The sequence below is a fragment of the Dromaius novaehollandiae genome, chromosome 7 (genome assembly GCF_036370855.1).
Source record: "Dromaius novaehollandiae isolate bDroNov1 chromosome 7, bDroNov1.hap1, whole genome shotgun sequence".
NCBI classification, from domain to species: domain Eukaryota; kingdom Metazoa; phylum Chordata; class Aves; order Casuariiformes; family Dromaiidae; genus Dromaius; species Dromaius novaehollandiae.
Window position 1 is genome coordinate 3,932,337 of NC_088104.1, and position 26,963 is coordinate 3,959,299.

Genomic DNA, 26,963 nt, shown 5'->3' on the forward strand with positions numbered 1-26,963 from the left:
ACTTCTGAGATTTCAGCACATGTTGAGATTTCCGGATTTGCAAATCTCACGCAGTTCACGGTCTGCCGGCTGCCTCTGAAAAGTAGATTTCCAATACATTGCTGAATCTCTGTGGATAACTTGGTTACGTTCCTCGGTCTTTACGGTAACAGCCGCTTCTTTTTTTCTGTATTTTCTGTTTTCACATTGAAGGGAAAGCGCCGAGTCTACGCTGATGTATCTGCTGTGCCGACGTGCAGCGGAATGGGCGAAGCGGGATGGAGCACTGTAGCTTTACTGTATTGGTAGGATAGACAGGGGCAATTTAGAAATGATTTCGCTCTCCTCAGCTGTCATGCTAGCCCTGGTCCTTCAGAAGGTCTGTCCGTCGCACCCCCACTTCCCCAAATTCTGCTTTCCACCCCCATAGGAGCGCGCGCCCTCCGGGGCTGAGCGGCAGGGAAGGGGGTCCGGCAGCTCCTTCCCAACCTTCCCAAGCGTAGCCCTTTATGCGCCTAGCATGCATTCATCTTGTTCTCTTTGATTTCACCCGAGGGTGGGAATGGATAATTGTTCGCTTTTCCGTTTGTAATAATGACGCTTTCCGGACGTGGACAATTAAGGACTTTTGTTCTTTGGGAATTACCTAGGTGCGTCCCTCCGCGGGCTGCCCGGCTGCAGCGCCGGCGTGCACCGTGCCAAAGGCACGCGGGCTGACTCGGGACCCGGATCAGCGAGGCCTCTACTTAGCGGGGCTCTGCTTAATTGCACGTTTCATCCTGTTTTTCTTTTTTTTTGCTGTAGTTTCGGCTTGCTCACAGAAGTATGCGCTGGGCGAGAGACGGATAGGCAGAGCAAGAGGGCAATCGCAACGCGAGGCGCCAAGATGAGAATCTTTGGTTCAGACGGAGCCCCGGCTGCTATTACTCCATTTACCATTCCGAGATTTATCACAGGATTCAGGTTTTTACAACTATTGTTTGTCATCAAAAGAACTCCAAATAACTTTTTTTTTAAAAAGGTTCTTGTGCCAGACAGCATTTGGCCTCCAAAGCTATTTTAAAGGTGGGCAGAGACAGACCAAAATCTACATTTAAACTTTATCCAATATTGTATATTCATAACCCAATCTTTCCTTCCTATAGCACCGGAAAAATACACTATTTCAGTACTCTGTCATTTTAAAACTTCATAGTTGGAGATAATCACCCAAATACATAATAACAACATCATACAAGTACCAGAAAATATGTTTGAAATTTCCTTTTTATTGTAACATAAGATAGTGCTTCCAAAATCCCAAACTGAATTGCTTTTCAGTAGATAAGCATCAAAAAATACATTTCCTGCTTTCGGTGAAGGTGCAATAAGGTGCTATATCAGTGTAATAGTTCAGAATGATATGCTCTAGTAGTATTTTGATGAATTACATGATTATAGCTAAAATGAACACTTTCATCATGCCTGAATTAATAATGGTGGTATGATTTGGCAAGTACTCCTGCAGTGTTCTTTAACTCATCACTTCAGAAGACAGAGTTTTCGAGCCCATCCTTTGTCTCTGGGAAACACAGGAATCCTTTACGGTTTAGAAACACAAGAAGCAGGAGAAATGTGACAGCTTTAAAGGAGAAAAAGAAACTAATGCATGCATACCTTCTCAAGCTCATCAGGGCTTAATTGGTTTATTTTTCACTGCCTTATTCCAATGTCTCGGGCAGCGAACACTGTGTCAAAAAGAAAAAGATCGGTATTTTTTGTGAGAATAGGTTTGCTGTATTTTATTTCAAATATTGTGCATTTCCAAATCAGTCTACAGACCTTTTAAGGACTTCATTTTCTGTTAGGTTATCAGTTTTACTTCAGATCTAGATTTAGCTGTAATCGGTGTGTTCACTTCTGTGTCTTCCAAGTTAGTTAGTATATGAACAAACCCACACCATAATTTTAGTTATTCTGCGTATGGCTGTGTGTTGATGTGCCCATTTCAGGACTTCTCTAGGTGATCCAATGGCATGCATTAAAATTCCTCAGACTGGGGGCTTTCAGGTTAAGTTCTTCCGTAATATTGTGAGTATGTGTGTTGGTGCAGCAATAAGAAAAAGCTGCCTTGCTGGGGCCATTATAGTATTTTTTTGTGGGTAATAAATGAAGGCTCTGAGTCTTTAGGGTTGTCATCTAGTACCTTTAATGAGAACTAATTTTACTTGAAATAATAGTAATAATAATCAATCTGCTGTAGATAAGAAATGTAAACTTTTGCTGGCTATTGTGAAAAATGGTTATGTACAATACATCAAAAACATCTGGAACAGATGTTCCTGTAATTATGATGCACTTTATGGTTATGCTGCATTCAGTGGCTTTTGCTGGTACCCACTGAAGCTGGGTAATGTTACCAGCTTGTGCCGGTGCGTCCAACTGGAGGGGAGGAGATGCTGTTTGGGGGCCTGTGCTCTCTGTTTTCCTAAGTGCTTGCTGTCCTTTGAATTTTTGTTCTTGTTTAATTATTATCCTTTATGTCTGTATCAAATACTAATTTTACTCTATAAAATATCCCAAGTTTGCTGGTGCAGAAACTCAGACAAATGTAAGGACACTGTTCTGAACTGAAGTTATAGGAAAAGTAGTATGTGGCACATAGGAGGTTATAACCACACATCTCAGGTGTAGCTAGTTAGTGTAGTTAGGTGTTAGTGTAGTTGTACGTGCTGTGATCTATGCAGACGATGGGGGCAATCAGGTGCTCCCGGGGGCTCCTGCTCTGTTACCGCTCCTGCCTCCCACTCCTCTTGCATTAGGTGCTTTGGCTACACAGTCATTTCTGCTCTTTAGCAGGCTTTTTTCTTTTAGGTTTTGGTGCAGAATATATTAATTTCTGGCACTCTAATAGTGTAAAACCTGTTAATAGCTTGTGTATAGAACCACCACACCGGTTTAGCTCCTGTTATAATGAAACAAATTGTAATTCTGAATTGATTTCTTCTATGGAAATACCAGCAATATAAATTACAATGTCACTAGAATAAAAAAAGAGGGGGAAAAAAGCCCTTTTTACAAGCCTCAGGATGATAATTTATAAATAAACTATAACTAAGAAGCCTTAACAAAAAACCCCTATGGAATCTGGCATTAATAGCCTTTACTTTTAATCTGATACAATAAATCTTGTAGCTATGCATCCACAACAGAAAAAACAGAAACCAGGCCACGCTGGAGTAGGTATGGGGGAGTTGGAGGGAAACATGTCCTTTGCTAATTAAAAGTATATGGTGATTTTCTGGTATTCCAAAGTCAACAAATCATCTCTGCCAATTCGTAGCCAATCAGCTCATTCCAAAGGAGGTTTTTTTCGGTTGGACTCTTTGCCTAAAAGCAGTGCAGTATTGTCAGAGTTTCTAAATCATCTGTTCCTTGCAGTTTTCGATAGTCATTTTGAGTGCTTGTCTTCAGATCCCAAAATGTTGTCATTTCATGAGTGTGATCTTCAGTGAGTTTCTAGCTGTCTTGTGAATGGCAGTGTTTTAAAAGCAAGTCTAAATGCCTAATATTAACCATTTTTATAATGTTATGAATTTTTAATATGGTTTTTGAATGGGAGGAAGGATGCTGTCAATGATTTGTCCAGGTAGGTAGAGAATGTAATAAGTTTCTGCAATGTAAATGGGGACAGAGAGGAGAATGAGTGCCAAGGTGTCCTGTGGCACACGTTGGCTGGAGGACAGCACTGGATGGAGACAGGTCCTTAACCACTTGTGTTCCTGCTAGTAGGTTGAAGAAAATGCATCTACTGCATATGGTGCACACCAAGAATGTGAACTAGGGGTTTTTGTGGGCTCATAGTGTTGCCAGCACCTGACAGTCAAAGATCTTTAGCTAGATATGAAAAAATCATGCAGCAATCTTAAAAATGTAGTGTAAAAATAAAAATACATTGATGTCTCTATTTGACTGCCTTAAGAAAAGCAGTAATACCCATAACAGTCCCACGCTAATCACGGGATTTTCTCAATAGTGATCAGGGCCTGGGGTTCAGATTTATCTATTCTGAGATGCTAAACTTTTGGATATTTTTTTTCTTAAGTCTTGATAATGGAAGTAAGAATTAACTGTATGTTTTACTCAGTCATGATGAGGAGCACTGATAAAATTTTGTATTTCCATGCTGGTCTGTGTCAAACTAAGAGGACTTGGACAGCAGGTTTTACCTATGTGTCCCGCACCAACCGTATCAGAGAAGACCTTGTTCTGGCTACAAGATGGGTGAGTTCAAAGTGATGATTGTTCCTGCAAGAACTTGCTCTGCTAACATGGAGGCCCAGATTTGAGCCAAACTCTTTGCTTGACTCATGAATGGTAATTTAGATTAAGCAAACTGTCCAGCCCTTTAAACACTTTCGTGATATAAATAAAGAACAAATATCTTGCATCTGCAGAGGTTTCCAACACTTAGATTAAATAAACTTTCAACAGTCAGATTAAATAAAAGACAGTTTAAAAATTTTTTTCTTCATTTGTTTCTTGGCCATTGCCAAAATGGTGTGAAAGTAGTAAGTATATAGGACCAATGAACTTAGTCACTGCTCGAAAGAAAAAGGAGAGTTCATGACTTAGCTTTGATAAATATTTATATATTTTGAAATTTGAACTTATTTGGCAAACGCTATGACTGGGTAGATAAGTACACGTACCTGATGCAGTCCTCTGACAGTAACTTAAGGACAATACTTTTGAGCAAAACTGTAAAGCAAAGGCATGCCTACCATGAACCTCAGAAGGAGCTGAACAAAGATATTTAAGAGTACAGTTTGTCCTGTTACTTGTATATCTGAAAGGAATTTCACATGCCACAGTTCTACGCGTATTTTTTCTCATTTTAGAGCATTATTTTCTCCCTGAGTGCCTGGGGGCACACAGACGGTTTGTATTGCATATGATGGAAGTATACTCAAAAATATTCCTCAAAAAAAGAAAACTTTATAAAAGAGAAATCCTACGTTCCTTTTGGGTATTTCTGTGTCATAGATGATATGTAACATGTATGGAGCATGTACAGTTTTTCAGCGTTGGATGTAGTGCTGCTCAGTTTTAAAGATCCCTACCAGGGGAGTTATGCCAAGGCTTTTTGTGTATAATTTTTAATAACAGTAACATAAAAGTCTCATTGTCTTAAGTCTATTCCTAAAACAGAGCAAACCGAGAAACCCACAAAGTCAGTGGTTGGTTGACTCGTGCTTTCTGGAATGTGAAAACATCTGACCAAGATTGTATTAACTGAAGATTAAGCGAAAAAGGAAATTTCACCCTTTTGCAGGGCAGAGTGCTGCCAGGAGCAAGCATTATCCCATTGTCATGCGTCGTGCGTAATTGCCGGTCTGATGGGGAGCTCGGCGATTAGCATCACCCTTCTTCAACCAGGGACTGCATATGCCAGACCGCCGCCTGTTATGTCAAGCCACTTAGCCATGAACCATCAGGGTGGAGAGTGTTACTAAACGCCCTTATTTCTAGGTCACACAGATGCAGATCGTCCTGAATATTTCTCTGGACAAATTGCTAATCGCTACCTTGTTCAAAGTCTGTTGGACATTTCCTGTGTGCGGCAGCTGATCGGGATTTTTTTAAAGCAGTACAAGCAATAATATGAAGCTCAAGTATGAGACCTTCATAAAATGGTGTATAAAACAACCAAGTACAGTAAATTAAACATGATACTCATTACATAAATACAATTATATTTATCAGCCTTTTATAACCACACAAAGCATTTACCAGTAAGAGTTATTTTGGAGTAGATAATTCCCAATTAACTTTTACTACTTTATTTTTGCTAATTTAGTTAGATTTAATTTTTCAAATAAAAAAAAACTGTATCAAATGGCATCTCTAACTATTACACTGGAGATGAGATATAATTAAAATGTTATGTGTATGGAATTGCAGCTGATGGGAACCTCAGCTTAAACTCTTATTTTTGTCTTTATTTGATTGTTGCCTGCATTGCATAGATAACATGATTGAATTGCAAGATGGCTGCGTGCCCACAGTGACAACAGCGTGAGCTTGGAGAAGAGAGTGAAGGAAAAAGCTTGAAACAAAAATTACCTGCAAAACGGGACAGATCAAGGTTTGGCCTTAAATGTACTAAGGAATGCTGTGGGAAGTCCTTCTCTGACTGTATAGTTTTCTTTGGTAAAGCCGAACTTTGGCCTCTTGCAAGGTTTGGGTTTGCTTGCTCTGCACCTAGGGAATGTCCCCACCTCCTAATGTGGCTGACTGTGCAGCACAAAGAAGACTCCACCTAAAATTGCCACCAAAATTACAGCTTCAAGCCAAGCCAGCTCTGTTGGGTAAGGTGTCCTACCCAGCAATCTGAGGTTTTTTGGTCTCTTTTCGGCTGCTTGTTTTCTTCAGGATGGTGTTAATACTGGGGAAGAGGCTCTTTTGGGGTGGGGGATACAGATGGAATCCATTGAGAAAGTCTCTTTATGGTTTTGTTGTGGGTTTTTTTTTTAATCCTTCAAAATGAAAAGAATCAGCCATTCTGAGAGGGCTTCCAACCTAGTTTTCATTTTTCTGTTTCTTTCCTTGTCTTAAAAACATAGTGGAAACTGAGGGTACTGGATTCAGTCATCTCAGTTCCACTATAGACCTGCTGTGTGTCAGATTCCCCATCCGAAAAACTGGAATAATACAATTATTCTTCCAAGGGAAGGGTTAACATTTGGGAAGGGCTCTGAGGCCATTTCCGCAGGGTGCGATGCGAGATGGCACCGATGCTGATCAGCCCTTTCAGGGTTAAATACGCTGAAGGTGGTTGCTACAGCCGTGGAGGTACAGCTTTTGGGTCTGGACGTAGCTTGGGGGGGTTGTCGGACCTCGGGCCATTGGGTAGACACGCTCGGTGGCTTTTCACAGGGGAGGTGCTGTGGTGATGCGTAATCTTATTAAACCAAACCTCTCTTAATTTCATCCGTCACTAATAATTAAAATGTAAATGCAGTGTTGCTAATTGTGTTTCAGACAATATGATTTTAAAATAAAATAAATGTGAACTTCAGATGTTCAACACAGCTTTAAGACAAGAATTAATGTGTTTTACCAGAGAAGGGGGGCTTATGCTGAGGGTAAATATCAGAGCTATCTTTCTAAAGGCTTACAGTTACAGTTACAGATGCCCTGTTCATTACTTTGGATGTGTCACATTTGCTAGTATGACAAGATGTATTATGGACGAGGAATTTTACAGATGGAGAGAAATACCCATGTAAGTTGTTTATTTGATTTTTTTCAATATTTTTCCTTTTCCTTTTACTACCCTGGCCAACCTTGGGATAATGGAATTATTTTATGCCTTCTGCACTATCATCAGGCTTTGGATGGCTGCACAAAGGCCACTGGCAACGGAATAAGATGGCTGTAAAAAAATGCAAAAAATTGGGATAGAAAAAAAAGGTACAACCAATAACTTGCCCTTAAATTTAAAAGGAACTAAATGAGGAACTTCTGGACAATTTATCTTGCTGTTTACAGATAACAAGTCACTTTGTTTTTATGTGCTCAGTCTAGTATTCCATAATTTATTTGAAAGAAGATGAGAAATAATGTAGATAAATGATGAAGTGTCAGGGTCTGACGCTCTTAAATGAAGCTATTATGGTCAAAGAGAAAACGTAAAACCTGCGGCTCATTATGAGAGCGTTCTACTTGTCAGTTAAGTGAAAAGGCCTGGAATGATTTCCAGTTTATTTGTCATTGCAGTTATTAAAGCTGTCTTTTTGGTGCCATGAAAATGAATTGAAGACTTTATTCGAAGTAAATTTGTACTAAAGCTTTCAGATGTATCTTATGTGAGTTCAGTGAGGCAAGAAAACAGCTTAAAAGCTGAAATATTACAAGAAGGCAACTACTGAAGTCCTGAAACACACAAGAATATAAAGTCTGAGGAAGTTACACAGATAAATGAAGTATTTCATCTCTTGGGAAATAAAGCTTAGTTTTACTATATTGTACACTTAGACAAAGAAATCAGCCCTTGTTAGTGGCAACAAAATATTGTCTTTCACGGCATAGTGCGTGGTGCTCACTTTTATATCGAGCTATTAATTTTGGGATGACTTTACCAGAGAAGCGGAGCTTCTTTATGCCGTTCTGCACTTTGCGGGTCTCTTGGTCAAACGGTAGATATTATTTATAGTAACGGCAAAGTTAGGGGGTTTTATGGTCATCGTGGCCAATGTGGCTCAACGACAGAACAAGAGAGAGCACAGAAGATGAGGGGTTTGGTGAGACCAGCCCGGTCTGACCCGTTCCCCGAATTGAATGACCGGGCTAGAAGACACCACGTCTGGCTACATGGGATGGGAGATGTTATTGGCATTTCTCTCTCTCCTCACCCAGTCTTAAAACACTTCGCGAGCCTTGTGTAGCTTGGATGTTAGAGTTTTATTTCACTGCTGAACTCAAGCTAGCCCTACCACTGAGGCAGTCATTGACACTCGCTTTATTGCAAATCCCTTCTTGAGATTCCTTCTACTAAACTGTACATCTCGAATTTATGTAGAAAGCTTTGGTAGGTTTGTTTTATTCTGTCTATTGCTCTGGACTTCTTTTCCAGTAGTTATGTTCCCCACAACTGCTTCGTATTTGCCAAGACAAATTAGTGTTATACTGAGTTTGGACTGTCCAAAAGGAAATTAAGAGTCTTTTTTATTTTAAATTGAAAGCTGTAGGAGCACTAAACCGAATACTTAACTCCAAGCTCCAGCAGTCTTACAGCAGTATAGTTGACACTTTATTGCAGATATTACAAATGTTATGACATGTCTTCAGGGTCAAGTTAAAAACAAAAAGGGTTCCACATTCTCATCAGAAGTAATCTGTCAGTTTTGTCATCAGATATTATAGCAACCCTCAGTAGCAGCATCACAGTCAAGGGTTTATCAGGCTCTGTAGTATATGTGTACATACTCTGATTTCCAGGGGTTTATATCTGCAATAAAAATTCCTTCTGGGCTAAAACTTGGCATTCATAGCCCAGAGCAATTGTTTTTTAATTAAAAAAATAGTATAAGTGAAGGTTTTCCTGAAAGATAAGAGCACAAAAAAATCTATTTTAAAAATACTTTAAATCTTTTAAACTGGCAAACTTCAGATATTTAAGAGGCCAAGTCTCTTTGCATAAGAGACTGTTAAAAGGGCAACCCAGGAAGGGGCGAGGTGGTGGAGCAGACAAGTGCTTTGCGGTCATCGTGAGTGCAAGTGTCGAGCATTTGATGAGATGTATAATTAGCAACACGTTTGTAAAGCTCTTGGTGTCTTTTTCTATTGAAACGGTGTGTGAGGGAATTAGAACCTCTGGTGCACAAATATACATCATTTCTTTCTTGCCACCCCCTGGCATGGTCCCGCAGAACAGCACCTATATGGGGAAGCTCTTTGGGTAAGGCAGACCTGCCGACACACGTGGTACCTCTGTGCTGCACAGAAACCCAGGACTTCGTTTTCTACAGCTGCCAGTCTGGTACTTTTTTGCTTCTGTTTCCATTATGGTAGCAACATTTTCCATTTAGATGGAAATGTGAGAAGGAAAGCAAAGCAAATAATATGCCCTTGCAAATAATGATATGGAGGGGATGCAAAATGTGAGCGGTTACTGTACTGATGTTCATCATGCTGGTCAAGACCATTAACCTTGAGTGTTCATTATTGCTAGGTGATGTTGGAGGGTTGGTCTTTGAATATATGGTGAGGAAAGTAGAAGCACCATAAAGATATAGAGAAGTTTGTATTAAACTGTGATGCAAGCTGTACTGTCTCTTATCACTTCAAAAATTCCATCCTTAAGCCTTTACTTGGATGCCCCAAACAGACATTATATAAGTATTTGGAAGTGCTCCGTGTAATACAGTGTACTATAATACCAAGCCGCGGGTGCCACCTGGTCCTATTTAGAGTCTGTGGCTCAGGGACTCCTGTAACTACTAGGGCATATTAATGAGTCACCCGGGGCCTCCGTAAAGTGCTGGCAAACCACTAGGAAATGAGCACTGCTGTGTAACAGGAAGGGACCACACTACAGTATATGTCTGCAGATTATTATGTTGCAATTCAGTTGACTTCCTAAGAGGAAAAGAAAAGAAAGTGAGTAAAGAAAATCAACCCTGGGAGTGTTCTCTGCCGCGTGAAAGGAGAATCGTCCTCAAATAACCCTGCCGGTGCTCCATTAGCGCTCTCACAGAGGCCGACCTCTTAAAGCAAGGTGAAAGCACAGCTAAGGCCTTCCATTAGAGGAGGATAAATGGGCTCTGGGAAGATGCTTGGTGTTTTCCGTTGAATTCAGCAGCAACTGGAGAGCCCTCAGACATAGCAGTGGAGAAGACCCTGCCAGGGTGTCTGCTCCGAGGGCGTTGCTCTTGAGCTCTTCCCGCGCGAGCACCTTGCCTTTGCCAGCAGAAGCTGCTTCCAAGAACTGTTAAGAGACTGCTAGGAAAAAAGACTGAGGTCAGGCATAGTCTAATTTAGTCGTGTTTTGTTTTATCCTTTTTTTTTTTTTTTTTAATGTGTGTGACAAATCTATTGCTTGCTATCAAGAGTTTAACTCTTGGCTGGAACACAACTTCTTTTCACGCTGAAGTTCACTGTAGTGCTAAAGGTGAATTCAAAGGATTTTGAGCAGTCCAAGGCACATATTTTCCCACGGGCAATGGAGCGATACCGCAGAGTCTGGCAGGGTGTCCCAGGGCAGGCCAGCTTGGGGAGCTGAGAAATAGGTGGGTGTTTCTTGGCGGGCTGCAAGAGTTGGGGGCTGCTAGTGCCAAGATCCAAAATACAGGAGTTTTTCAGGAGTTACTCAGTTGCTATCAATGCTGGGGAGACATGAGCCAGCACCGAGTAAATCTCTTCATCACTGATAGCCAAAGAGGGCAGGTGTGACTCTGATCTTTCAGTGTAATGTATTAAGAATATTCTTCCAGTTAACCTATTTATAATAACCTTTAGCAAATATGGATAGACCCACATTTTCCACAGTATGCTTATTTTTTAGATCTGTTTTTGGATTTTTAAAAGCTGTTCCTATTCTTAGTGCCTTTGGACGTATACTGAGAAGGGGACACCCATTAGCCATCAACTGCTTCTGCAAAGTCAGTTCACTCACCCATATGGCATTTGTGGGCACTGGATTTGAGTGAGCATATTTAGGTACATTAGTTTCACTGACCACTGAGGCCTATTTCATACCTGCCCTGTGGCACAAATTCCCCTAGTTTCAGATGACAGCTTCCTACTGTCTGCTATTAGATCTCTAGAAATGCATAATGTTTCCAATATCTGGGTAGCTCCTGATGAGTTCGAGGTAAAGGATGCTTTTGGAAGAAGGGGACTATTTGAATTGCAAAGGCTTGTATTTAAAACCAACAACACTGCTTTTCTTTTTGCTCTAGCAAATGCATAGATGAATGCCGTTCTGTGACGCTGTAATAAACTTCCAGTTTCTGCATCAAGCAGACTACAGCTGATGGTGACAAGTTTGATCCTCTACAGCAAGATATAATACTGATGGGATGGAAGATGAAGGGACTGTCCCAAGGGAAGGAAAATGGTTTCAGTAGAGGCCCATAAATACAAATCTAAGTACTCTTTTTAGTAGTGCTGGTCTATTATTACAGCCTAAAGGAGGTTCATTTAATTAATAATTAAGCTCCTCATGTTCATGTTGCTGTCAGTATGAACCTTAGCATTAGAAATGGCCAGGATTTTTTTTATAATGAAGCAGTTGCATGACATGGCAAAGAGAGCACCATAAAAAAAAAAAAGCCAAAACTTTTGCCAGAAACATGTGCCTGTTTTCTAAAGTTTCTTCAGGTGCAGGAAGGAATTCCTGATTAAAGCCAGGCAGAAATCCACACCAGACTAGCCCGCATCAAATAGCCACCACAATTATCCTCAGCTTTAATGAGACAGCATAGAGGCAATGAATGTATTTCAAATTCCCTCGGCATCAAACTCCTTACTGCTCGGAATGGCCTTCTGCAGTCTCTCCATTTATATCTGCTCCAACGTGATTAAAAAATCAGGCCAGGGTTGTTCTTCTGTGCATTTCAGGTGATCACCAGCCGTGGATGCTGTCCGTCTGTCCGTTTGCCCGGCCGGCCGTGAGCCGTGGTCCCTGGCTGTGGTGCTAGACCCCAGCTGCCTCCGGCCCCCTTCGCTGCGCGCTCCTTCTGGGGTTTGGACAAATTGCTTCATTTCCCAGTCTATAAATTCTAGCGATAGCAGCTAACTCACTGGGATTTTGCAGATGGCAACCCACAAATATGTATGAAGTGCCTGTAGAGTGCCTTGGGTTTTCTAGGTGCACCTTGCTACAGAAATGCAAAATGTTCTTGGTCTTGAAATAATATTATTCTGTATTTTCATCTGTATTTAACCAATTTATGTGATTAAGAGCTGGTTTTGCTTTGTATTGTTTTATCCACATTCCTATTTCCTTCTGTGTTATCTGTTGTGTTGCAGTTCACCAGCTTATTTGGTTTTCTCTTTAATCACTGATACGACTTGATTCGAAACCTCTTTGAGCAGCTTATTCCGTGTGGCAGCTGTACGCCAACAGAGCAGTTTTGCCTCTCTGTTACTGTGTCAGGCCATACACCTTCTTCTTCAGGGTGCAGAAAGAGGGAGAAAATACTCATTCTTGAGGCTTGGTGGTTGCTACCCTCCTAACAGGGTGGACTGTGGACCGTAAATCTTACACAGCATGCGAGGAAAAACTGTTCACATATCCTATCATGAGCATTAATTAATAGGTTAGCGTGGATCTTTCTGTATTGTTATTATGCAGGTAAGCTTTAAAAGGCGGTATATTGTGATTTTTCAGGCTCCTGTGCCGTCTGGGACGCAGAAAAGGTTGCTCCTGGGCGGCTGGAAAGGAGCGGTCAGTCCCCGCGCTCGGCTGCCGGGCTCCCGCCTTGGTCCCGTGCCCGGGGATGGGACGATTCGCTCTGCCCTTGCAGGGTGCGAGGCTGGGGGCAGTCTGGCGGCACAGTATTAATAACCCGGATGCGGAGGATCAGGGTCAGGAAGAATTTTTTATTTTGCTTGATGATGTCACCGGAGATGGGACTTTATTTATTTATTTTCTTAAGCCTGTGCAGCCAAGTCACACCGAATATAAGCCGGCTTGTCTCATTGTGGACGGGGAGGATGATCCAATAGTTCAGAGTAAAGGAATAATAGCGAGGATAGTCTGTGAAAATGGTATGTTAGAAAACGAGGGACAAAATTAAAGTTGCTGATCACCTGCCTTTGCTGACATTACTTTATAAACTAGAGACTTTACTAGAAAAAAAAAAAAAGAAAAAGATAGTAATTCTCTATACTGCATAGTCTTTAGCTGAGTGCATTGAATTCAGCGGTGACTGTCCTGTAAAGGTGATTAGAAGTGTGGCATCATCAGCGTCGATAAATAAGCTATTAAAGTTTTGAGAGTCTGAGAAACTGGGAAAGCATAGTTTTGATTTTTTCTGCCAAACTGCCTAAGTGCAATACATTCTGGATGGAGCCCAGGAGTCTTCTCTCTCGCCCGCGTCCGTCCACGCAGGGCAGCGTTTCTTGGGGCTCTGCCGGCTTTGGCCAGCCAAGCGCCCCGCTCCGGCTTTTTACGGGAACAGTGCTGGGAAGCGGCTCCTTCCCAAGACGATCTCTACTGCCTCTCCTTTGGCTCGTCTTTCTAACACGTGCCTTCTGCCCCATCTTTCACATAAATTACTTTGTACGCAGGTATCATTAATGATGCAAGTAAAAATCGTGCATAAGGATTTCTCACTTCTGAAAGCTCGGGAGTTCCCTTTTCTATGATTTTTTTAGCATTGAAACATTAATTAGTAAAATAGGTAGCATAGTGTCACTGCATCTGTGTCCGTGAAAAGCATTTGTATAACGCAAAAATAAAATGATTTTTCAGAAGTCTGGAAAGCTCTAAGACAAAATTTAAAGTTAATTTGACAGGCAAGATTTAAAGATGGAATGCATCTAAAATTTCATTTTCTTATAATAGCATTTCCATGTACAAGTGGATTTGCATCACGATAATGTGCAGATAACCTCATGAAGTAAGTAGATGGTCTCATTAGCAATTTCATGTAAAACTTCGGTGTTATTCCAACTTACTGAGTAGTGCTACGGTGGTGCTCACCGCCCTAAAATATGCAAAATTAATAGGGGGAACATCAGTAAAAATGGTTCCAGAGACATCCAACCTGCAAAGATAGAAATGAATTAAAGAGAAAATCTATGACATTTGACTGCTCTTTTTTCCCTGCCTGATTTATCTATAATTCAGACTGCTTAACTTAACTTAAATACAGATACCATAGTTGGAGTATTTGTTAAAGCACTAAGCTGACAAGTACAGAGCGCTGGCCATTATTCCTGCTGGAGAGTCAGAGGTTTGAGCTATTCATTTTGCGGGCCGACACTCAGCACCACAATTCCTTGAATTCCCAAAGCTTTTCATACGGCTTCCTCAAGGACAGCTATCATGTCTTAGCTGCTGCAGTGACAGATGGGATACAATGTGTCATGTGATGGATAACGCTGGAGCCACAGTACTTAATCCTTCTAATACTAATAGCGGCATTATCATAGAGATTTATGAGAATGTCAGTTCCAAGTTCCCAGTTCCATTCATGGGTTTTTAAAACTTCAGCTGCAAAAAACATGCATCCATCCCATTAATTCTAATTATCATGGTTCATCTTCTCAGCAGTTTTGTACTCCGGAACCTTTCAGTGCAAATTAACGTACCAAAAAAGTGTATTAATTAATATTTGTAGCTTTTAATTTCTGCAAGAGTGTTGTCTGGAAGCAGCTGGCAGTACAGGGCCGCTGCTATTGAATCTTTGCCAAACAAGTGCAGATGTAATTTTGTTATCTCTTGCTTAGTCATTTACGCAAATTAATTTGAACAATTAGCCTTTTACTGGTCCTTCATGAATCATGCAAAAGGGATCTGCCAAAAAATTGCTAGTTGACAGAAAAGAATTGGTTAACATTGTAAATCTTAGAAAAAGGTATTACTATGTTTAGGATAAAGAACGACTTCAGTAAAAATCTTAGTAATTTTTTTTCTGTGACTTCTCTATTCCACTTCAGACTGTTGATGACTGTTGGAGAAAAAGAATCTAAAAGGCAAGTAGGCTGTAGAAATTTGGGAAGTTTGTTTTGGGTGAACACCAAGAAGGAAAGATTCTTGACTAAACGTTGGCTTGTCCACGTTGCTTGTGGGGTTGTGCCAGGCTTCCTTGGGCAGGGTTAAGTTGGACATACCAAAGCAAAGCGTTTGCTCATGGTCTGAAAAAACCCACATCCTTGGTTTCTTCGGACACCGTCCTAGAGGAAGTCTGTTTTCTTACCCAAGTGTCCCTCCTCTGAATAAAACAGGCTTCCACGTGCCCACTGCAGCCTTGATCTCTGGAGATGCTAGGTTTTGCCTTCGGGTAACACAACATGCCCATGAGTTAAAATGTTTAGGTGACTATTGCAGAGAATGCCTACTCATATGCCAAGGCCAGGCTTGAATGACAGCAAACTCAGATGTTTCAAGGAATTGCATCGTTGCTGTTTTCTTAAATATCCGACACATTTTAGTCAGATAGGCAAAATTATCAAGATCACCAGTGAACAGTGCCCTTCAGAGACTTTGAATAATGCTGTGAGTGAAAATCTCTTATTTGCTGTTTACACAGAAGATACAGTCACAATTTTCTCATAACTCGTATATATTATTTTTCTTTAAATTGCATTGCACAGATATGAACATTATGCTGGATATTCCTAGATGCAACCTCTCAGGTAGATTTTCCAATCTGGCCATGACATCTCAGCTGCGTTCATAATTACCTGTGCCTTAGATTCCTCTGTTAAGACAGTTGTTGCAGTTTTACAATGTGATGGGAGGTGCGTTAAGGAAAAAAATCCCTACCTCGTGCTCTGGGAATACAATTTGCATTGCGTTCAGAACCGAGTGCATGAGAATAAAGTTACTGATGTATTTAAGTGAAGCTTAACAATTTTGTCTAACCGCTTCTCTGCCTCCTCCGCCTTGACAAGAGGGTGGCGCATGGTGACCTACGTGGACAGTCAGGCTGTCACGGCTGCCACCCAACCTGTCTGTCTTGCAGAGCAGGCAAAGCTCGATGGGTTTCCTTGGGCACTAAGGGCACTTTCATCTCGGTTAGCAAGGCTTTCCTGAAGTGTTTGCCGTAGCTAGGCTGATCATGTTAGAATTAAATTGTTTGGTAGAAATCAAGTTCGAGCTCCAACAAATGATGCGTCTCTGTTAACTGAGCCCCACAGTCCTGGGCGAATTCCCTCACTGCGGCGTAGTAAGGTGTGGGTGCCTTCCTCTCAAATTGTTTCTGTACAAGCTGCGCTTTCACAGCCTGTATTGTTATTTCCATTTGTCCGTTTGATTGCAGAGAGAAGAGACCAGATGTTGTGTGACAAATCATAGCTATTTGCAATCTGTTGGAATTCTTATAAATCGTACTGGGGATCATTTTCTGATAACTGATCCTGCAATCACTTATGCACGTGCATCACTTAGAGCCTGAGATGTCCTATTGAAGAGTGTGGATCTATTCACACGCTTAAATTAAGCACGCATCATGCACATTTGTGTAAATGTTTGTGTTGCAAAATATGCTGATATTTAGGAATTGCCTGTTAGGTTCACCATTGCATTAACTTACATGCAATCAAATCATATATTATTATTACACTGTAAAAACCGATATCAGTTAATGTTTTTATTGTAGTATGAAATATATGGCTCCAAATTTCGCTTAAGTATATCCTGCGACCAAGAGATCCCATTCTGTTTACTGATTTGCAATTCACAACAAATAGTTCTTTCGGTAAAGTGCATCAAGCCCAACTCTGTTATCCATCTGTTTTTAGGGCGTATGGCTAATCAAGGAAGTGGTCTCTCACTGACACACTGAGAAGAATGAAGTTAGTTCCTCCGTAATTGAAAGTATCAGTAGTAAACTTGGCTGGAGCTTGATTAATGGTATATTAAAATCAGAGTCTTCATGGTGAGTGCTAGATAAGGAGTTTTGGGCAAATTACTTGGTTACTGGGAAGCCTTTAAATTTTAATCATGGAGACACTTCAGCATCATTAGGAACTGAAAAAGACAATGGGCACTGCGAGGAAGTTATGTGAATTGATGTGCTTTTCAATCTCTTCTTCTGTGGTGATATTGAGTGATGCATGGGCTGCAATTGAGAATCCTCTTGCTCCCCATGCCTTTGATTGCTGTTGTTATAATTTAATATTATACAGTTCTTTATGATCATGGAAATCAGATGAGTTAGTTGCAAAAGATGGAAGGTTTTAGTATTAGAAAAATTAGTTTAACATCACAGTTTTTCTATGCTATCTGGCTGGGTAGCAAAATGGATGGATGCTTTAACTTGCATTTAGAATGAGTGGGAATAGAAAAACATGCTCTTTTGCACACATGTTTATTGTTTAATGTGATATCAACATTATGAACCTCAAACATATATTTACACTTTAATTTGAAGACTATTTTTATATGGTGAGTATGTGCATATCAGTAGAGTCTAAGGATGCATATATGTAATGGCTATGCTGCATCTATATTTATAGAGATGTGATAGATATAATAGCTTTATGAGAATATGTATGGAATGTGGATGTCTCTCCTGGGTGACAGGTTCAATTCAAGCAAGTGCCAGTAAAACCAATACACTGCATGCCTTCACTCACGTCTTTTCTTTCTGACTGGGACTTTCAAGGGACTCTAAGGATGTTAGGTGCTCAGCTCCAATATCATTCAATGGGCTAGAAATATTCAGCATATTTGAAGTGACAGCAGGGGCTATCAAATTCAGTCCCCTGCTTTTCCAGGCAACTGTACGATGGAATTGAGTTCATAAAGTGACCAAACTAATTTAAAATTAGGTCCTTTGTTTGCCTCCATTACTACTATAGGAGAACCTCTCTGCTATCTGAAGATGTCATTTAGACATATTCTTCTAACAGTGAAAATTTATCTATAGTCAGTATAGGCCTATTCATATTTGCACCAATATCGTCTAGTGAATTTAAATAGTTTTAAGTGCCAGCCTTCGTTCATTTTGCTGGGCTAAATAAAGCACTTTCTTTCCTTCCCATCTCTTAAGAAAGGTTCACCTTTAGCCTGCCTATCTCTGTAGGCCTTCTCTGATCCTCTTCCATATTTTGATCAGTTTTCTTCCTGTGCATGAACAATTTGAAGCACCAAGTTATCCAGACATGGTGTTAACACGGGCTTGCACAACTGCATGAATATTCTCCTAATGCTAATGGGAAGACTTGACCGTTTTCTATCCTGAGCTGATCCATTTGCTGTTGTGTTCATGGTTGCACCACATCGGTGGCTTATTCCCAGCATTTTGTGAAATCTTTGCCTTCCTCTGCTATTTCCAAGCAGTAAGTTCTGTCTGCAGAAATACTGATGATTGTGTACTGATACACAATGATACTGATTAGTTTCAAAATGGTGAACTTTCTGTGTTATTCAAGTTTGTGTTACTAAATTTTATCCTACTTCTGTCATTGTAGTCCCCAGATCATACAATCTTACCTGCATTCTGGTACTCCTTTGGGTTGGCAGTGTCTTCCAAATTCATGTCATGAAAAAAATTTAATTGGTATACGAGCAGTCTGTGTCAAAGTAATTATCAAAACTGTTAAATAAAATCAGTTCTGACACCTAGGCCAAGAGGGATTAAAAGTGATTTGTCCAAAGTCACATTGGAGTGCCGTGAAGAAGATGCTCTAAATCCCAGTGTGTTCTCTAAATTACAGAAACATTCATTTTCTTTCTAAAGGAACATTTACTGGGCCATGAACTAGAAAGCTGTAAGCTAAGAAAAGATTTCTGTCTAGGAAAGAGAGAGCTTGTTGCAAACAAAACTACTCTTGCTCAGATAATGGTGTTTTGTAGAAAAAGAAACTTTTTGCAATACGTGCATCAGGCACTATAGGAAAAGCTTGTTGATCACACCAAAGGAAAACTCCCACGCAGTCCTGTTTGGCTGGAAATTCAGTGCATGAGACATTTATGTAGGATGTAGGAAACAGAAGGCTAAGCTGCTGGCCTCAAGAAAGCATCGTCCCAACCTCCAGGTAGGTCTTCTGTGCTCCCCGTGACCACCCCGTTCACCAGCCGATTGCCCTGTCCTCTTCCTTACTCATCTTTTTTGTTTTTTTGGTAGGGTCTCTTTGCTTGTTTTCACACGCACACGTAACTCCCAACAGCTTTGAAGGCTCTTGGCTTCCTGTTGATGTGCACTATAAACATTTTTAAAACTATGATATTTTTCATGGAGCAGGAGCCCATTCTCCACCCAGAACTGCCGCAGCCTGGAGGCCGAGTTCTGGCAATGCAAGAGAAAATGCCAGACCTGAAAGGGAGAGCGAGAAACATGTCCTGGCAGGGTGAGTTGGGCTTTTTTTTTCATTTAATAAATGATGTGTACTTAGGGATTTAGAATATTAGAACAAGTCCTAGGGGAATATGGATTTAATGGAAGGGGATGAAGTTGTTGTGGAAACATATCTTTATTCAATTTTCTCATTCGGGTGTTTATTATATGATTTATAGAGACTTAAGCTTATTAGATGACCCTTTTTAATTTGTCACATAGTGATTGTGTATATGGATATAGCCACGTTGCAGGTGTATTCAGATGCTCAGACAAAATCAAATGCTACAGGAAACCATGCTGATCAACTGATCTACTTTCTTTTACAGTGAAAGCCCTATAATTTCAACCAATATTGGGTCATTCCAATACAAATATATTCTGTGTATACAGCATATATTTCAGAAACGTTCTTGAGCTATATGATTTGAAAAAATACATTGTATAGTATTATGTAGATTTTTTTTGGTGTATTTGTGTATGACCTAATATAAATAGGACCGTATTCCCAGTGGTATATATTGTCCCGTGATTTCACAAATACATCGTTTTATGTTTACAATGTCTAATTGTGGGCTTAAAGCTGGAGAGAAATTTGAGGCATCTCATATAAATATGCACTGCTTATCTAATGTGGTTTAGATTTGCCTAATCAGCCTCGTTGAAGAGTAGCCTGTGTGTGACAGGCTTGGATTATTTATTAGTTTCAGACTGTTGGTACAGAAGGAAGTATGAAAAGTTGCATTGAAATGCATCTTGCATTTCTAAAGTGCAGGAAAGAGCTCAAAAGATGCAGTGTTTTTAATTGCCTTTGCAGCCCTCTGAATGACTGAACCTGGAGGACGGCTGGAGATTGTGGAGGCATCTCGGCACTGCCATGCGCCTGGCAGCTCTGTCTCCAGCCGTCCCAGTCCATGTCCCACCCCAGCATAGGGGCTAGTCCATGGTGTTATACTGACTCGTTTCCTAAAACCATGTTTTTATATATATATAATTTTGGCAGTTCATAGACTGCAGCTCATTTCCTTAACTAACTTTCTTTTTCCCTTCCTTCCTTGCTCTCTTTCTCTTCCTCCCTCCCTCTTTGCTTCTTTCCTCCCTCCCTCCTTTCTTTCTCTCTCTCCTCTGCTCTGCTCTTCTTTCTTTTCTTTTCTTTTCTTTTCTTTTCTTTTCTTTTCTTTTCTTTTCTTTTCTTTTCTTTTCTTTTCTCTCGCCACATCACTGGGAGGGGAGCAAAAAAATCAGGAAAAGATTCTGATTAAAGATCCATCATAAATTAATGAATAAAAGTGTAATCCTAGCACTTCATGCTAGAGTGGAACATTTTAAAAAATCATGAAGTGAAACATAAGAACACTAGAAAAGTTTGGATTGGGGTATAGAAATTATTTGGAAGACTGTGTGCTAATCAGCAGCAAATGTAAGAACCAGCTAGGTTGATAGGGCAGTGAATGACTTGTATTTTTTATATTGGAGTTTTTCAATCAGCATTTTCTGAACATGGTTTCTCATTATGATAATGATGATGGGATTAATTATCACCATGAGAACAAGCGATAATGGTACTTTGAACTGTATTTGTCACCATATGACACAGACTATTACTTGTTTTTACATTCTCCGGGACGCGTGTGCACTGAAAGGGGCTGACCTGTGTGCTGGACGGCAGACTGGCCGGTGATGAGATGTCGAAAGAGGACTAACACCTGCCTGGGCAGGATTTCTGCCCTTTTCCATATTCGTTACCTCACTGCATGAAGGGAGCACCAGGAAAATCATTGAAATTAGTCCTTGGGATTAGTATTCAGTTGCAGAGAGTAGTTTAAACATGACAACTTTGTTTCTTGCCTTATTTTAACACTTCAACACGTTTACAACCTTTATATTATTAGGGAGAGGAGACTTCTCCATACAAATCCTGTTCCTAAAGGTGTCATGCAATTTAATCACTAAAATAGGTGGACTCTACAGTGATTAGATATATTTTTATTTTAAATATTATATATACTGCATGCAAAGAATATTGAATGTGAAAATTTGGTCTCTTACACTAAATAAATGAGCACCTCAACACTGTAAATTGCAGCATGATTTATTTTGTAACTTTAATTTTTGGGCCGGAGTCACAGGTGTCTAAGTGAAAATGTGCAATTACCTTCAAAGGAATAATATTCTTTCATAAATCAAATTTCCAAAAGGGGCTTTGCAAAATTACTGCCAAATTACGAGAGTTCATTTCAGTCTGTGTTGGAGAGGAACCGTAAACCAAAGGCAGACCGGCGGCCAAGGCGATGCAAGCAGATCTGGCAACAGCGATCAGGGGAGCTTCTGGCCGGTGGGACTAGTTTCATAAGCCTCAGATTGCTTCCACGCTGCTGAAATGTGTGCTTGTTAACAGATGGGGTGGCTAAAAGGTAAGTTAAACACTGAAAGCGTTTTGATCCTTGAGCTGTGTCCAGTGAATATTTCAGAGAAGCACTTAAACAGAAAGTTAAAATATATAGAAATAGAAGAGGCTGCTTTAAAACCAAACCAACCTTAAGTCACAGTCATAAAGTATGCATAATTCTGAAAGGAGCTAATTTCCGAATCTCCTGTTCATACCTGATGAATTTGATGACAAAAATATTTGTTTGAAATTTGTTCCACATGCAGCTTTATCAAATATCAATTGTGTGTGTGAATGTCAAGTTTTTTCTCTGAAGACGTTACCAGAACAATGTGTTCTTCGTACGAACGTCCACCCGTATCAGGGAATGTGCTCCTGGACTCCTTTCCTTCTGATTAAATTTATTCAAGGAATGTGTAAGCAGCTTCTGGTGCTATTTAGGGTCTCTTACTATACTAACTAATTAATGTATAACTGACATACACGTACTCAGCTTTAATAATGTTATCCGATTAATAAGCAATAACTACTTCAGTAAATCAAAATTAAATGCCCACTTATGGCACTGAGTTTCGAACCCTCCTGCCTAGAGACTTTACATTGATTGATTCATTAAACATTACATTGTCTTATGAAGATTAGTGCAAAAATCTTGTGAGCTGCTTTGCCTTTTGTTTTATATGGAATGTTTTACTGAGTAGAGCAAAGTATGTGTGAAAAAAAGCTGGGCCGAAGAAGGAAAACGTGTGCTGTGCTTCTTGGTAAGATACAGATGAACTGTAGAATAGAAAAAAAATCATTTTAGTCAGTTGGGGAACCATGCGTAGTGCTCAAGTGTTAATTTTGGAAGCCAGCTTGTAAATAAAAGCACAGCTCCTGACGTAGGGTGGACTTTGCCGATGCGCTTTAAGTGCGGTCTGCAGAGCGGCTCCGGTACGGGAGGGCCAGGAGCTCACCCGGGAGCAGAGGACTCAGCCTACCCTTCCGCTCGGGGGGTTCGGACCACGGCAGCTCTCTCCCAGGAGAGGACGTGACCGCCGGGTTTTAGGCAGAGATGGGCTCTTCTCCAGGCAGGACTGTGAGGGGGAGGAGGAACGCAGAGCTATGTATCACTGCGTGGATTCATGAGCCCATTTTGTCAAAAAGTACTGTCCCAGCTGGAACCACCCAAAAGCTTGCTGGTGATTTCATAAAAGATCCTGGAAGCCTGATTAGGAGTGAAGAAGTAAATATCAACATGAGGTTGGAAGGAAAGAGTGGCAGCCTTCATTCCTGAAGGGAGATGTCCCTGCAGGAGGAGTTTAGCCACTTAATTCCCAAATGATCTGCAAAGCCCTGCTTTGCCCATGGACCTCCAAATGGGCAATGTCAGAATGATGCAATCACCCTGAATTTTAGGTCACAGATGAAAGTTTCACAAAAGATGAAAAATTCAAACTATTCCTCTTAGTGTAAAGCTTTCCATTTCAGTTATACTAGTCTATTTTGGCTACCTGCCTTATACTTAATAGAGATGTACTTGTTACTTATGTTTCAAAAATAAGTAGTTTTCTATTACAATAAAGCTACTCTCTAGAGAGAGATACATTTTTAGTATTATATTATTTCCTAGAACTACATTTCTCCCAAACTTCCAGACATATGGCCAACTTCACCACTTATGCATTAAATTTGTTAGCTATTCCAGTATTTATCATATGTTCCAATCCACGTTTTTGCCATTCTGTACTCATTAAACGCTAGCAGACATTATGCAGAGTGCTGAGCACACAACGATACCTTGAACACCAAAGGCCAAATTTACAGAGTGATTAGTTCATGGAGATTTAATTGGTAAGTGAAGGAATGTGAGGTATAGGGAAGGCAGATGGTTCATACAATACCTTACTTGTATAATATAAATAGATATATGTAGACCATGAGAAAGACTTACAGTGATAGAATTATATTTGTTGTCTATATTTTGCTTTCAAATATAATGAGTTATGCAATCTTTAAGTATTTTTTATTGCTGTGGTTTCTAATGTTGTCCTGACTTGGTATTTCTTTACAGTTTTCCTTCTATCTTGAATATTTTTGTCTGGCACTGAAAGCTGTTCATTGTGAAATGGAATAAAATCAGTGAAACACAACATGTAAGTAGCATTTCTGGTCACAGCGAGCCTCAGCTTATGGTAAATTTTGTCCGATGAAATCCCTCGGTGTGGTACTTACTTCTGTGTTCAGGGATCTTTGGCTTTAACAAAGCTATTCCAAGGACGAGCATTTAACAGAATGATTACTTTTTACTTTTCTGTGAAACTCTATTTTTTGCCACTGTGCTAACCTGCAAAAGACGAAGATACATCTTCACTTTCCTTTAAAGTTCTTCCAGTCGTTCCTGTTTAACTCATTCCTCTAACAGTCCGTTTTAAGCGGCAACGCTGACAGCAAAACCTATGAGGGTTTTCAGATTCAATAACCGCGAGTGGAAGGAAGGCATCCCTCATCGCAGCTTCAGCTCAGCAACTGCAGATCCTTAACGCTACCCTCTACACTGGAGGTCTTCAGAGTCATCCATCTGCTGAAAGTGCGCTGACAGCTCGGAGCGGTCGTGTAGCGTCCGCAGTGCGCGGTGCTGCTCTCGGAGCTTGGTGCTTTCAGACCCCTTGCAAGGAGGTGACTTAGGAGGCGGCAGCTTGAGCTTTCTGCTTCTGCAGCACCTTCTCTGTGGGGGGACCGTGTTGCCTAGCTGGCCCAAACGTACGCGGGCAGGAAACCTGCCTTCGCCGGGAAAGTGGGCAACGCCGGTCAAGAGATCGCCGGTCAGGAGATGCTAAAATAGAGGTTCGAAGTGCAAACATGTTGTTGACGATGGTAATATTTTTTTTTTTAAGAATTTGTAAAATATAAGCCTAATTCAAAATCTGCACCTCATCTTTCTGATTTCCACTCCCGCCTCGCTGTCAGTTTGCTCTTCCCCTGGTCTCGAAACAGCATTTTGCAATGGTTTGCAACGACTGCTGTGTGGATTTTCTGAGCCTTGTGTTGGCCAGAACTGAGCAGTTTGTGTTCAGTTACCGTTTCACATCTTTCTCTGTCCCTTCCTCCTGAGCTTGTTTTTCCTAAATACACAGCACATTTTTGGAGCTACCAGAATTTCTTTGAAATAAAAGGTTTCCACATTTGTCAGTTGGAATAGTCACTTTCTTTTTTTTTTTTCCCCCTAAAATAGTTTTCAACACAACTTTTAATTACAATATCTTCCTTATATAATACCAAAAAAAAAAAAAAAAGGGTGATTTTTAGTTATGTCAAAGGAAGTTGGGTCACATATGGGTGCTTGTATTAGTGAGATGACTGGAATATATTGTGATTGCTGATCCTCATTTGCTGTTGAATTAAAAAATGTAGAAAGGTGTTTTCTGTAAAACTTTAGATATTTTTTCTTCCTCTGTGCTTTCAACATATTGCTTTGGTCTGTTCAGGGTAACCGAAAAAGGTATTTCTCCCAGAGCTTATCCCATTTCATATTAGAAAGTATTTAATTTAATTTCTCATCCTTCAGCAAACTACGCATGTTTCTTATTAGTGCACCTTTCTATGAAAAACTTAGTTATGTGGACATACAAAAGGGTTTTTTTGTTATATGCTAACCACTTTTTTTCTGCAGTGGATTTAAAGGTGCTTTCCCTGTGATAGTGAAAGACCTCTAGGTACCCTGATTCCCAGCTCAGGAGACTATATATGTATGTATGTATGTATATGTCTATACATATATATATATATATATATATATAAATCTATATCTATATCTGTATCTATAGGGATATGTGTATTTAGGTAAAGACAGATAATATTACCTCTTGTTTATAGACTGGAGGGAAAAGGCTGATAAATTTTCTGTGAAACAAACTCTTTCTAAGGTTTAAACTTGCCAGCTAAACTGTGAAACACGTGCAAGCCCAGTGTCCCGAACCTGCCAGACAGGACCTGCTTTGGTGGCAGCTCTTGGTGCAGCAGAAAGAGCTCGTGGCAGCAGAAAGGCCCGGGCTGCGTAAGCTTTCAGCCCCGTGTCCCTCCAGTTTAATGGGGCAGTTGTTGAGAAGAGGGCTAAAAAGATGATGCTGAAATCACCATGGAAAGAGTTTTGCTCTCATTCGCTGAGATACATTTCCAGTGGGCTCTTTTGCTCCTAATCCAGTTTTCTTCGCTGCCGTCGTAGTCTCGGTGCATGTCTGCTTTTTGCATACTAATATGCTGCAGGTTCCCCGGGGAATGTGCTGATTCTGCATCAGACTTTGGGGTTAGTTTCAGAGGGACCGGTGGCTGTTTGAGGCTGCTTCTTGCCCGGTCCGCGTCACCTGCCGTAGGGGTTGGGCGCAGCGTTGGTGGCTGAGCCTCGCTGACTTCACCTTCACCTCCATTACACCTTGTTAGACTATTTGCACATGTATTTTTAGGCCTGAAAATGTCACCAGCTAATTATCAGTTTTAAAGGAGTGTTAAGACTCTTCATAAAAATGATGGCAAACAGTGCAAAAGTATTTTTTTCATGTTAAAATTCCAACATAAATGAGGATTTGGCGTATAAATGCCTTAGGAAGGCAGGATAAGGATTCAACATGTAAACTGAAGGTTGGTCACTTCTACATATGAGCTTCAGGATGCTGATCTTTACTGCAGTACACGATCACCTGCTCCTTTTCCATCAAGGCAATATAATGGCATTCACACTGAAGTGAGTCCATTTTTAGCTCTAACAAGAATGGTTTCCTCTGTGCTTTAAAAAATCACAGAGAAAGGGAGACATTATGCGTGATCACTCTCACAGTGTACCGTTTAGTCCTGCAGCTGATTCAGGTTTCCTTTGCAGATATCGGGAGGGGACACATTCTGCTCTTTCTGGCATCAAAGCTTGGAGTCTAAACCACGTAAGTCAGTTAGAGACCCGCAAGCATCAAAATGTAATGGGGATTGGGTGTTTGGAGCCCTTCAGCTCCTTTTGAGAACACTGCTTGATGAATTCTGCCTAATACCCATCATTTCTGAGTAATGGGAATACTTCTTAGGTCGAGACTTAGTCCACCTTTTCTTTTTGCCCCTTTGCTTTTGAT

General features: G+C 40.5%; 1 long non-coding RNA gene across 8 annotated transcripts in view; it reads left to right on the forward strand.

Annotated features, from left to right (window-relative positions):
* Window positions 1–26,963, forward strand: part of LOC112981719 (uncharacterized) — a 150,868-nt gene that overhangs the window by 119,012 nt on the left and 4,893 nt on the right. For 4 of the 8 annotated variants that reach the window (XR_010389896.1, XR_010389903.1, XR_010389898.1 and 1 more), the window contains one exon: window positions 784–26,780. This is a non-coding gene — a long non-coding RNA (uncharacterized LOC112981719). The remainder of the gene's footprint in view (window positions 1–783; window positions 26,781–26,963) is intronic. The other 4 variants (XR_010389901.1, XR_010389899.1, XR_010389900.1 and 1 more) reach the window with 4 other exon arrangements.